Source organism: Pinus tabuliformis, chromosome J (assembly GCF_031772625.1).
Source record: "Pinus tabuliformis cultivar Carrire ecotype Pingquan chromosome J, CPIR1, whole genome shotgun sequence".
NCBI lineage: Eukaryota > Viridiplantae > Streptophyta > Pinopsida > Pinales > Pinaceae > Pinus > Pinus tabuliformis.
Window position 1 is genome coordinate 156,894,619 of NC_142295.1, and position 15,042 is coordinate 156,909,660.

Here is a 15,042-nt window from a genome sequence, read left to right on the forward strand (position 1 = left end):
TTTTGGATCATATAAGCCAAGACAAAAATAAAAAAACCAATTTCTTTATCCAAACAATTTTCCCAACCCAAAATTTTATTTTAAATAAAATAATTGATATTAATTTAAATATTCAATTAAATCACATAACATATCAAATCTTATTTCTTCTTTGCTACTCTTTCCTATGCTATCGCCTTACGAAGTTTCCTTTGCAACATCTCGTGAATTTGCTAGTAACTAATATATTTCAATATGAACTCTCTCTCTAGACATAAAGCGTGTGTGTCTATATATATATATATATATATATATATATATATATATAATGTGTGTGTCTTAATGTTTACCTTAGTAAAATATATTCTAAAAAGAGATTTGCAGATAATGAGATTTGATCCCTCTCACTCTTGGTAGATCCTTGTTAATATAAATCTATACTAGTATTAAAATAAATTAATTAACGATATTAAAATGATTTATTAACATATCCAATTGAAATATTAAAATATGAATGATATCAACTTTATTTATTTTTTGTTTTAATCACTTTAAAAGAATTTTAAAAGTTATAAAATTATCTTACTTGAAATTCTATATTAATAAGAATTTAATAACTAGTTAACGATATTAAAATGATTTATTTACATATCCAATTGAAAGATAAAAATATAAATGATATCAATTTTATTTTTATTTTAGTTTTAATCACTTTAAAATAATTTTAAAATTATCTTACTTGAAATGTTGTATTAACAAAAAATTAATAATTAATTAATGATATTAAAAAGATTTATTTACATATCCAATTGAAATATGAAAATATAAATAATATCATTTTTTGTCTTTGTTTTTATTTTAATTGCTTTAAAAGAATTTTAAAATGATTTTATTTAAAATGCTATATTAATAAGAATTTTATTTTTCAATTACTTTATAGGATATGTAGTCATTTCTTCTTATTATTATTATTAGATGTAAATTGTTGACATTGAAATCATTTAATTAACATGACCAAACTTTATCTATGATGACATTGCCTACATTAAAATTTTTGTTTTTTATTAATATATTTTTAAATACATTTCCATATTATTTTCAATCTTTTTATTTTTAATCACTTCTTATATTTGTGCATTGAAATATTTTATTGGGTTCATATATATATGTTTATATTTTTTTTTTCTAAAGTTGATATTAAAATAAGTTAGTTAACATGGATATTAAAATGGTTTAATTACTTATCTAATTTATCTAAATTAGTTTTTTTTGTTTTAATTACTATAATTTTTTTTTTAAAAGTTGATATAAAATTATCTTATTTAATATTAACATGGAAATATTTTATTTATAAAGGAGAGTAAGACATATCTCGTTTGTATTGGGTTGTAATATTAACAACCAATAAAGCAAGCATAGTTTACAACCAATAAAGCAAACATAGTTAGAATGAGACTACATTTTATAATACTTTTAGATAAAACTAACCAAATATGTATATTCATATTTTATTTTGAGTATAACCTATATTATTTTTTAATGTAAAGAATAATTTATTTTTATTTTAAAAGAGACACTTGTCAACCCCAAATTGAGCACATACGGAATTACACATTACCTTCTTATTGGACTATAAAACTAGTATAGATCCATGGTTAGACCAAGAGGGATGAAATATCTTGACGTGCAAATATTTTTATAGTTCAATATAGTTTAAATCTTAAAAAAGTTGAGCGTCCAAATATCACATCCCTCTATATAATTTTTCATTTTTTAAATTGTATTTTTGAATGCATAAATGGTTTTTACCCCTTGAATACATAGAATAAATTAGGTTAAACATGCAATTCCAACAATTATTTGCTCCATTCAAAATTAACATTGAATAAAAAACATCAAGGTGTAAAATAATGATACTTGAAATGCTATGACAATAAGAATTTAATATTTCAATTACTTTATATTATGTATAGACGTTATTATTATTATTATTATTATTATTATAAACCATATATAATATACAAATTATTGACATTGAAATAATTTAGTTAACATTAGTATTGAGATATTACTTATAGATTACATTATTCACATTAAAGTTTTTTCTCGTTTAATATATTTTTAAACACATTTCAACATTACTTAATTTTATATATTGAAATATTTTATTTATGATTAGCATTGAATTTTTAAATAATATTAATATTTTTTAAATATGACATCCATTTTATATTAAAAATTGAATTAATTACATATTTTCTTTTATTATTGTTATAAAGAATTGAATCTATGTGTTTGTTTTAATTATTTGAAAAGTTTGATATAATATCATTTTATTTGATATGAAAATGAAAATGTATTGAATGGGCAGCCCTTTTTTCTAATCTAAGTAGATTTAGATTAAAAATACAGCTGTCCAAATTAATCAATTAAGAATGCAGTTGTCTCTTTTTGAAAGCCTTTCCGGCGGGTTTTTCCGGTGGAAATCCAGCAGGAATTTATTGGAATCGCAAGTTTGATAGCTAGTTTCTGCACAATGAAATGAAAGCGTCGCAGGGGTTTTCGAGGGTGCTGAATCCAAATATGCAGTTAAAAAACCATTTTAACTGCAACAAATCAAGATTTAACCTCAATTTCTTCCGCCGGATTCCGTCACCGGAATCTCCAAAAAATCACATTATAGACAAATCCATTAAGAATTAATCCCGTAACTCGGTAACTGCTCAATAGCCAGAAGCATTAACAACAAGATCCAGTAACTTCTCTCTGTTCAAGCGAGCGACCTCTGTCCGGGATCGGCGGATGTGTTTGAAATATCTGGTCAATAGATCCATTTGCAGCCTGGGATCTTGGATCTTTTAGGTTGTGAAAGGTACTCTGCCTGCTACTCTGGTGGATTCTTGGACACATGTATATACTCTGCTACACTGCTCTCTGCGGCCCGACTTGGATGGACAATGGCTGGCAACTCCCCTGGCAGTATGGTGGATTCTTTGCCATTCACATGCTCTGTATTTTTTGCAAATAGACATTCCTATGCAGTTTATTTTGGGGCACTGTCTTTTTTGAATTTGTATGCTGGTTAGTTCACTAGCTATCGCTTGTTTAGGACTGAAAGGTACTCTGCCTCCTACTCTGGTGGGCTGGTGGATTCTTGGACATAGGTGTACATGCGTTGTTACACTGCTCATTGTCTTCTGTACTTGGATGCCTCTCTGCGGCCTGCCTTAGATAGACAATGGCTGGGAAATCCCCTGAAAGTATGGTGGATTCTTTGACATTCACATGCTCTGTTTTCTTTGCACATACACATTTCTATGCAATTTATTTTAGGGCACTGTCTTTTTTGTTTTTGTATGCTGGTTAGTATTTAGGACCGAAGCTTTCAGATCTCTGCACATGTAATTATCTTTTGTTTCCGGTAAAAAGGATAGTTGTTTTTGGCTTAAAAAATACAAACTAAACCCATTAAACTAACCCTCGGGCTGAGTAAATAAAAGTACTTTAGTAGACATATATTTAAATTAATCAGCTTCTGAGGAGTCCAACAATCTCTCCCAATGGATAAAAAGATACACTAAAATCCCAAGGAGATCATTTTACCAGAGCTGCAGAATGCACATTTCCCTTCAAAATCCTTCAGAATCCATCGCAACGCGATCCTGGTGCACCTGTTGCATGTCACGAACAAAAGCCTGCAAGTCAGTAAATGAAGACCCCTCTTTGTTCACAGCCATTTTAGCATGCTTTCTCAGTTCTTGAGCTTTCCTTCGCATGGTTTTGCCTTCTTCCTCCACCAAAAGCATGGTAACTGCCCTTCTCACTTCCTCTTCATCTGGCACACTGTTCATTCCCTCACATATCCGTATGGCTACGCCCATGTGTTCTTCCAGAAGCTTTGAGTTATATGGCTGATCTGCGAACATGGGCCAGGTGATCATGGGGATTCCCATGCTCAAGCTCTCCAGCACAGAGTTCCATCCGCAGTGATTGAGAAATGCACCGATGGAAGGATGAGAGAGAATAAGGAGCTGAGGCGCCCACCCCCAAATAATTAGCCCTCTATCTCGGGTTCTCTCTTCCAATCCTTCCGGCAAACCCACTTCATTCGCTTTGGGTTTCGTGTCAGCCTGAGGGAGTTTGATGGCCCACACGAAAGCCTGCCCGCTGGTCTCTAAGCCCGTAGCCAACGCACAGATTTGCTTGTCGTTCAGAATTATTTGGCTCCCCAAACACACAAACACCACGGATTGCGAAGGCCGAGAATCCAGCCATCGCAAGCATTCCTCCTCACCGATATCCGCCGCCTTTCCCCGGCGGTTAATAATTCTTGCATCGATCACCGTATCGTCGAAAAGAGCGGGAGAGAGTATAGGACCTATGCTCCACACCGGTCTCCCGGTCAAGTTCTTGAGGTGATCGATCCCCAAGGAATCGAGCTCGTAAAACGTGTTAATCAAGATGGCGCGACCCTCCATGCTCCGGTTAATGGACTCCGTCAGGTAAGCCCGCCGGGGAAAAGAATTGGGATCCTGCAGTGTCGGAGCCATGTCCGATTTGTGCAACTTGACATCGAAGCTCAGTCCGGGGACATAAAAAAACTCGTCGCCTCCCTCCACGCTTTCCTGCGGCATGTGGTTAAGCATGGAGTGCATGATCGACCAGGCGAACGCCCCCGCCGTCTGGAAAACCACGATGGGGATCCCGAACTTTTCGCCGGTGCGGTGAATCCATTTTGTAGTCATGTCGCCAATGATGCATGAGATTGCAGAAGAATAATGGGGAGACTCCTCGCCATTCATTTTCTGCTCCAGCCATTCTTCCAGAGGCTCGGCTAGCTTGTGGGACGAAATGATAAGTTTCTGGAAGACATGATAGGGAACGTTGTCGGAGCTTTCGATTCCCGGGGGCACTCCCTCGATGGAAGGCATTGGTAGAGACACAAGCCGGATGTCCAGATTCGAACCCTGGACCTGGGGCTGGAGCCGTTTGGCGTTCCCGGGAGTCGTTATATACGAAACGGCGAGGCCGTGTGAGGCGAGAAGCTTGGCCAGTTCCATGAATGGAATGAGATGGCCCTGCCCCATGAATGGAACGGCAACCACATGAGGTTTGCTTTCTTCCATAATCAATCCTTACAACTCAACTGCCAAAAATAACAACAATTAATACACTACCAGAATTTCCTTGAAAATTGCAGGTGATCGGGACCTTTATTTATTTTAAGAATTTGAAGATGCCAGCAGAGTTCTTTAAAAAACAGAATACATTTCTGATCGTGACATTCAAATTGTTATCTGCCATCAAAGTCACTTTGCATCAAACATTTTAATACTTAATTGTAGTGCGAGTATAAATAAAACTGAAAGTGGGAGTGGAGCGCATCATTTCAATCCTAGATCTCGATGTGATTTGATCGCACATGGGTAAAATATATACGAACTTATTGCTTTGCAGACAGAAAACATATTCGAGTAATCTTAAATATCACATGGCATATTTTTGAGCAAATTTAGGCTTTGATACACATATCGATATATTCAATACATATATAAAGTTAACGTTACTTGGGGAATTGGATTTTGGTTTCATCTCATCTCAGAAAATTATTATGGGTTTGAAGACAAAAGGTGTTGGCAATGGTAGTTATGATGCGTATCCTTTGTAATGGGACAATGTAGAAAGAGATGTTCAATGGATTCAGAGTCTTGGCGGCAAAAACAACACCATGTAGGTCCATTAAAGGAACACTTCATAAGGTTGTCACTAGTGGGAGCTTTATTACGGAGGACTGTCCACATGAATAATCTTGTATGAGGGGGGGCTTTCATCTTCCACAGAATGCTCCACCACCAATCAATTACTAGTGGTTGATGTGCAGAGAATATGACAGGATATCCATCCTTGGGGGTGTATATCCCATGCTTTGCCTGAGCCCATATCAATTCGTCGTCCCCATCAATGATCCTAACATGTGATTCAGTGAGAGCATTTATATCGCTGAGCCAACCATGGTGCCATGTGTCTGGGATTCCAATTTGGATGGCTGATTTCCAAGCCTAAGAAAATATATTAGTATTCAAGATGTTTGATGCCTGCATTTGATAAAAAAGTGATCAAATCATGTGGAAGACGATAAGCATTACCGCTGCTAATCCAAGGGTCCAATCCCACCCAAACTGAGGAGCCTGACCTGATCCTCCAGGTTAATCCGTCAAGAATGAATGAAATAGAATTGAGAACCGCTTTCCAGATCACCAAAATTCTTGTCCTCTTCCAAGTGGGTATCCGAATCTAATCTAGCATTCGAAAGGGCCAAATGTATTTGTCAAATACAACCTCAGTCCATAGGCTATGTGTAGTGAGGATTTTCCAGCCCATTTTGGTCGCCAGGGTAGTGGAGAAGAAAACCAGGTTTTTTAAACCCCACCCTCCCCATTTCTTCGAGAGTGCAATCAACTCCCAACGAACCCATGCATAGATATGACCATCCTATCTTCCCTTCCATAAAAATCTGCAGCACAGTCTTTGAATTCTCATAAGTATGCCCTTGGGATTTATGCCATGGACATCCAGTACACTGGTGTCGCTTCCAAAACAGATTTAATGAGTACTAGCCTACCAGCCCTGGAGAGGTATTTATGATGCCAGATATTGAGTCTACGTTCAATCTTAGGAACCAAACATGCCCAATCTGCAATCCTATAATGTAAGGGCTTAAGTCTGAAACTAAGGTACTGAAGGCCATCATCCAAAGATTGAAAGGGAAATCTATGGAGAGAAAATTGGATCTCATTGGGAGAACATCCAAAAGATGTGATGGTAGATTTTTGAGCATTGCACTCCATTCCTATAGCTGTGCTAAAAAGAAGCATAACAGAGTGTAAATATGTTAGATCCCCAATACCTCCATTAAGAAAAATAAGGACATCATCTACAAATAATAAATGAGTGAAGACATAGTTATTATTAATCTTGATGCCCTATAATCGCCCTAATCTGCGCTCTTCTAAGATGAGGCGACTAAGGCCTTCCATGATAAGCAGAAATAATAAAGGAGAGAGAGGACATCCCTGTCTGAGTCCCCTTTCAGCATGAAAAAAAGGAGATGCTGAGCCATTGATGAGTACACTAAAGGAGACCTTGGTGATGCAACACATTATCCAATTGATAAACTCCAGAGGAAATCCCAGGTGTGTTAATAGCATCCTCAGATAAAGCCAGCTAGCATGATCAAATGCTTTTGTGAGATCAATTTTAAGAATCATACCTTTCAATTTCTTTGTTTTGATAGAATGAAGTACTTCTTGGGCCGTACCAATAGCGTCATGAATCTGGCGATTATTGAGAAAATAAAATTGCTCAGGTGAAATATGAGCAAAGAGAATGGGTCTGAGGCGATTGGCCATGATTTTATAGATACAGTTGCAGAGGGATATAGGTCGAAAATCAGTGAAGGATTCAGGATAGTCTGTCTTGAGTATGAGCGCAATGAAGGTGGAGTTGAAGGCTTCATACATGCGCCCAGAAGTGCGACAATCCTCAATAATACTAAGTAGATCCTCCCCCAATAAGTCAAAGAATGCAAGATAGAACTCAACAAGCCAACCATTTGGACCATGACTTTTGTCCTTCTTAAACCATTTAAGAGTGTTCTCCAGCTCCCCCATCGAGACTGGCTTAAGAAGATCCTCGACATCCTCCTGTTCCACATAGCGGGGAAATAAACCAGCCACTCTTATAACTTCAGCCAATGATGCATCACAAGGAGCTCTATAAAGATTCCTGAAGTGAGATGAGCCAAGAGATGCCAATTGATGAAATGTGTGAACTCTCTGTCCTTGATCATTAGTCATCTACCAAATGGTATTGATAGCTCGACGACCATTGGAAAATTTGTGATAGAATTTAGTGTTATCATCACCCTCTTTCAGCCAAATCGCTTTGCTCCGAAGTCTCCAAGATTCCTCCTTGTCCTTCAAGATTCCGTCCCTATCAGTTTCTAAGGATATGAGGTGTGACTTTGTATCGTTAGACATACACCCTCTTCCATATTGATCCTCTAAGCTAGCTATCTTAGTGTCAATGTACGAAGGGAGTTATCATCATTCAATCTCTTGTTATGGGCCCGTCTCATTGATAAATGCTTGAGTGCCCCAGAGATTTTTGAGGGTGCTGAATCTATATATGCAATTAAAAAACCAGTTTAAACAACACAAATCAAGATTTGGCCACAAATTTTTTCACTAGGAAACTCCAAAAAATCTCATTTAAAGACATTGGCTCTACCTATCCGTTATGTAGAATGTGCATTTAATAGCGACCTTGGCCCTCATTTCTAAAAATATTCTTGTTTTTTGATTGAGAAAATTGTATGTCACAACTGGCATAATTCAGGTGCAGTAAGTTGTTTGTTACTGAATCCTTCTATGCTATCAAAATCTACAAATACAGTTACAGCCAAATTATTTGTTTATTTTCCTGATCTTGCATAAATCAGGGTGCAGTATATGTTTATTGCTGAATCCAGCTATACCACCACAATCTACAGTTTCTATCAAATTGTTTGTTTGTTCCATGAAATTGTATATGAAACCACCAGTGCATAATCAGGGTGAAGTAGATATTTGTTACTGAGTCCATCAGTGCCAATCAGGCTCTACAATTTCAATCCATTTAATCATAAATTTCAACAAAAATTGGTCCACCATGTATGTGGATCAATCACTAGTCAGTAACCCTACTCCTCAAGAGCCAACGTGCTTTCAAGGGTTGCAATTTAATGCACATGCTACATAGCAGATAGGTGTTGCCACGGTGTTCAGCCATGGGATGTTCAGCTCACAACTTACTTTCTCTGCCAGCGGGCCATGGTGCCTTGTAATGGTACATTGATGCTTGAAGGGCTCATTCAATCAAATCTGCAGGGAAATATGGAAGGAGGAGTGGCAGCAATCTGATTGTCTAAGCTCGAGTCCTAAAATTGAAAAAATCTCGAAATTCGTCTTTCTCTGAAGAATTTTCAACTTCAAAAGAAGTCAAAATGGCACAAGTATTTTTTGTTTTAGGAATTCTCCAACATTTGTACCTCACTCTGCTGCAGTGGGATCATATTAGAATATGTGAAAACAAATATCTAAACATTTTAATTCCTTTGAATAGTGAGAGTATCCAGCTTATCAGTCTTCTTTGGCCCTGTTATGGCATAAAAAATATAAAATCTACTTAGGCCTTTCGTCCCTCCACCATAGTCTACTGTCAATTCGCATGTGTACTTGTGAATCATTATATTTTGAATGTTAGTCAAACTGTTGTATCGTGTGGGGCTAATGTAGACACAGATGAGTTGCTATTTTGGTTTGTGCAGTGCCATCATTGCTCTGAGTGGTCTCAAACATTTCCAAAAACCATTTTATGCAAAAACTGTTTTATGCTTTATTTCTCCACCCCTCTCCTAATTAGAAATACAATTTTGGGTTCTCTACTAATTTTCTCCACACCCATTTAATCTAACAATGGACATAGAGCATGTATATTTATACCAGTGTGTTGGAAATACCATTTTATACTTTAATGTTTGTTATTTTTGTTTTATTATTATTACTTGAATTTCTTCTTAACAAGTGGTTGTGTTTCTTTTGGTTTCAGCGAAAGTATGGGCTCCAATGTTGGCTCTCTTATTATGGAGTATAATTCATCTTTGAGAATTTTTCAATTATTAAATTAGGTTAGTCAATTGCTTAAACTATTAAATTTATTTCAAAAAGTTTTTGTTACTTTATAGGTTAGACACTGGCTTGAAATATTAAACTTATTTCAAGATGTTTTTGTTACTTTATAGATAAGGCGTAGATTTCTTGGCTCTATGATGAAAATAATGAAGGGAAAATACATGTTAATCTGTTACTTGTGCTCTTTGATGGAAGTTTTGTAATGCATGACTGAAAAATACACGGTGAGAGAAAAATGCATATTATGTTAATTGAGGAATGTTTTTCACTTGTCAAACTTATAGTATTGAATTTAACACACTAACACTTTACAACGATGAACTAACAATATTCATGATGAAAATAGCAATATGGAAGATTTATCTGGATAATGAAAAAGACAATATGGGAGATTCCAATCACGTTCCAAGGCATTTTTTAAAATGTGGATGTGACAAAAGGTTGTTGTGGAAGGTGCTGTTTGTATATGGGAAATTTCTTGATCATTGTGTATAATCCTAATGTTGATAGATATGTCTACTCACTGGTTCCAGTTAATGGGGTATTGATTTGAGCGTTCAATATATTTTTATTCTTTATCAAAGTATTTTTTTATTGTATTTGTGTTCTTCAATTTATGCTTTACGGCGTTTCCTTTGCAACATCTGCTGCAAATGCTAGTTATATATCTTTCTCTTATTATTGTTATAAGGAATTGAAACTTTGTTTTTGTTTTAATTATTTTAAAAATTGATATAAAATTATTTTATTTGATATGGATACGGAAATGTATTGAATTGTAATATAAACATCTAATAAAACAAATATAGATGAGACTAAATTTTCTAATACTTTAAACTAAAACTAATTAAATATATATATTTGTTTTTTATTTTGATTATAGCTGATATTATTATTTTTGGGATTATAGTTAATATTATCTAATTTCATAGTGAGTACAGACGAATTACACATCATAAGAATTAGAATTTTTTTTTGACTACACAAAAATATCCCAACCCTCATATGCTCGTTCCTCGGGCCTCCTCTTCACTCCATTACTGAGGTTTGCTGTTTGTTATCGAGAGCGGGACCGCTAAGAGCACACTTGAGAGCGAACACTCGCTGACCCAGCGAATAGTGCCTGAGGTTTGATGTTTGGGAGTTTGTTGCTCGTTTTCTTTTTCATCATCTCAGTGAGTGCTTTAACTAACCTTAGTTAAGAAGATGCACATGTTCCTGCAACATTTTGCAGTTTTTAATTTTTTTTTTTTTGGGGTAAAGGGGTGCTTTTGTATTAGGCTAAGTTATATCTATATCAAAATCGGATAATATTATCAAAATTGGGCTGGACATGAAATCAAATTAATTTAAATTGTGTCAGACTACGGTACGGTAGATTTATATAATGAATTAATTTTTTTAATTTGATTTTAAGATTTGATTAATATTAATTTTTATTATTATATAAATTATATAATTAATTTTTTTTCTTAATATTATTTTTTTGGTTAGCAGTTTTTTTTGTAATTTTGGAGAAATCTCTAACCATTCTAAATATAACCCAAGTTCCCAACATTCCAACATTCCAAAAATTCAAAAATTCATCCAACATAGATTAAATCTATTAAATCTGCTGTGAGTCCGACATTCTAGAAACTCATGCAACATAGATTAAATCTATTAAATCTGCTGAATATATGTTAGTTACCCATATAGCAGAATACTTAAAAATACTTTTGAAGGTTTTTTTTGCCTCTTTTTTTTTAATCTAAATAGATTTAGATTAAAAATACAGCTGTCCAAATTAATCAATTAAGAATTAATCCCGTAACTTCTCAATAGCCAGAAGAATTAACAACAAGATCCAGTAACTTCTCTCTGTTCAAGCGAGCGACCTCTGTCCAGGATAGGTGGATGTGTTTGAAATATCTGGTCAATAGATCCATTTGCAGCCTGGGATCTCGGATCTTTTAGGTTGTGAAAGGTACTCTGCCTCCTACTCTGCTACACTGCTCTCTGCGGCCCGACTTGGATGGACAATGGCTGGCAACTCCCCTGGCAGTATGGTGGATTCTTTGCCATTCACATGCTCTGTATTTTTTGCGAATAGACATTCCTATGCAGTTTATTTTGGGGCACTGTCATTTTTTATTTTGTATGTTGGCTAGTTCACTAGCTATCACTTATTTAGGAGTGAAAGGTACTCTGCCTCCTACTCTGCTGGGTTGGTGGATTCTTGGACATAGGTGTATATGCGTTGTTACACTCATTGTCTTTTGTACTTGGATGCCTCTCTGCGGCCTTACTTAGATAGACAATGGCTGGGAAATCCCCTGAAAGTATGGCGGATTCTTTGACATCCACATGCTCTGTTTTCTTTGCGCATACACATTTCTATGCAATTTATTTTAGGGCACTGTCTTTTTTGTTTTTGTATGCTGGTTAGTATTTAGGACTGAAGCTTTCAGATCTCTGCACATGTAATTATCTTTTGTTTCCGTAAAAAGGATAGTTGTTTTTGGCTTAAAAAACACAAACTAAACCCATTAAACTAACCCTCGGGCTGAGTAAATAAAAATACTTTAGTAGACTTACATTTAAATTAATCAGCTTCTGAGGAGTCCAACAATCTCTCCCAATGGATAAAAAGATACAATAAGATCCCAAGGAGATCATTTTACCAGAGCTGCAGAATGCACATTTCCCTTCAAAATCCTTCAGAATCCATCGCAACGCGATCCTGGTGCAGCTGCTGCATGTCACGAACAAAGGCCTGCAAGTCAGTAAATGAAGACCCCTCTTTGTTCACAGCCATTTTAGCATGCTTTCTCAGTTCTTGAGCTTTCCTTCGCATGGTTTTGCCTTCTTCCTCCGCCAAAAGCATGGTAACTGCCCTTCTCACTTCCTCTTCATCTGGCACACTGTTCATTCCTTCACATATCCGTATGGCTACCCCCATGTGTTCTTCCAGAAGCTTTGAGTTATATGGCTGATCTGCGAACATGGGCCAGGTGATCACGGGGATTCCCATGCTCAAGCTCTCCAGCGCAGAGTTCCATCCGCAGTGATTGAGAAATGCACCGATGGAAGGATGAGAGATAATAAGGAGCTGAGGCGCCCACCCCCAAATAATTAGCCCTCTATCTCGGGTTCTCTCTTCGAATCCTTCCGGCAAACCCACTTCATTCGCTTTGGGTTTGGGGTCAGCCTGAGGGAGTTTAATGGCCCACACGAAAGCCTGCCCGCTGGCCTCTAAGCCCGTAGCCAACGCACAGATTTGCTTGTCGTTCAGAACAAATTGGCTCCCCAAACACACAAACACCACGGATTGCGAAGGCCGAGAATCCAGCCATCGCAAGCATTCCTCCTCATCGATATCCGCCGCCTTTCCCCGGCGGTTAATAGTTCTTGGATCGATCACCGTATCGTCGAAAAGAGCGGGAGAGAACAGGACCTATGCTCCACACCGGTCTCCCGGTCAAGTTCTTGAGGTGATCGATCCCCACGGAATCGAGCTCGTAAAACGTGTTAATCAAGATGGCGCGACCCTCCATGCTCCGGTTAATGGACTCCGTCAGGTCAGCCCGCCGGTGAAAAAAATTGGGATCCTGCATTGCCGGAGCCATGTCCGATTTGCGCAACTTGACATCGAAGCTCAGTCCGGGGACATAATAAAACTCGTCGCCTCCCTCCACGCTTTTCTGCGGCATGTGGTTAAGCCTGGAGTGCATGATCGACCAGGCGAACGCCCCCGCCGTCTGGAAAACCACGATGGGGATCCCGAACTTTTCGCCGGTGCGGTGAATCCATTTTGTAGTCATGTCGCCAATGATGCATGAGATTGCAGAAGAATAATGGGGAGACTCCTCGGCATTCATTTGCTGCTCCAGCCATTCTTCCAGCGGCTCGGCTAGCTTGTGGGACGAAATGATAAGTTTCTGGCAGACATGATAGGGAACGTTGTCGGAGCTTTCGATTCCCGGGGGCACTCCCTCGATGGAAGGCATTGGTAGAGAGACCAGCCGGATGTCCAGATTCGAACCCTGGACCTGGGGCTCGAGCCGTTTGGCGTTCCCGGGAGTCGTTATATATGAAACGGCGAGGCCGTGTGAGGCGAGAATCTTGGCCAGTTCCATGAATGGAATGAGATGGCCCTGCCCCATGAATGGAACGGCAACCACATGAGGTTTGCTTTCTTTCATAATCAATCCTTACACCTCCACTGCCAAAAAAAACAACACTTAATACACTACCTGAATTTCCTTGAAAATTGCAGGTGATCGGGACCTTTATTTATTTCAAGAATTTGAAGATGCCAGCAGAGTTCTTTTAAAAACAGAATACATTTCTGATCGTGACATTCAAATTGTATCTGCCATCAAAGTCACTTTGCATCTGACATTTTAATACTCCAATTGCGGCAATTTCTATTTCCAACCCCATTGAAACATAAATGCAGCCTGACATGCAAGGGGAATAACAGTTGCTTTGTTGCTAAAATGCCAAAGTCAATTTTGAGGGAAATATAAATACAAGAGAACTGCTATATCCCTTGCATGTCAGACTGCATTTATGTTTCAATGAGGTTGGAAATAGGAATTGCCATTGCACCTTAATTGCAGTGCGAGTATAAATAAAACTGAAAGTGGTACGGAGGCGCATCATTTCAATCCTAGATCTCGATGTGATTTGATCGCAGAGGGGTAAAATATATACGAATCTATTGCTTTGCAGACAGAAAACATATTCGAATAATCTTAAATATCACATGGCATATTTTTGATCAAATTTAGGCTTTGATACACATGTTGATATATTCCATAAATATATAAAGTTGAGGTTACTTAGGGAATTGGATTTTGGTTTCATCTCATCTTAGAAAATTATTATGGGTTTGAAGACCAAAGGTGTTGGCAATGGTAGGTATGTTGCGTATCCACATGGAAGTAGGCGATGGTAGGTATGAATCGTATCCACATATACGTATAGAATCGACAAAGGTTAAGGTTTATATATGTAAACTTTATATATAATTAATTAATTATGCGTGCATAGGGAAGCCTATATAAAGCGCAATAGTTTTTTAAATTCTATTTGTGTGCATTATGTAATATCATTCGCTTGTGAGGTGTTTCACTTTAAAAAGTTCAGTTTTAAAAATGATTATGAGTGTATATTTAATTATTTTTTTATACATATTTTATTTTACAAATGTATTTAATATATATATATAACTAATTTTTAAAAAATGATTATGAGTGTATATTTAATTATTTTTTATACATGTTTTATTTTATAAATGCATTAATTATATATATATATATATTAGTTTTTTTTCTTAAAGAAAAAT

At 36.6% G+C, this 15,042-nt stretch overlaps 2 pseudogenes; both read right to left on the reverse strand.

Moving 5' to 3' along the window:
* Positions 1–2,751: 2,751 nt before the first annotated feature.
* LOC149226108 (putative UDP-glucosyl transferase 73B6 pseudogene) lies at positions 2,752–5,226 on the reverse strand (annotated as a pseudogene).
* Positions 5,227–12,231: 7,005 nt separating this feature from the next.
* Positions 12,232–14,116, reverse strand: LOC149226109 (putative UDP-glucosyl transferase 73B6 pseudogene; annotated as a pseudogene).
* Between the last annotated feature and the right edge of the window lie 926 nt (positions 14,117–15,042).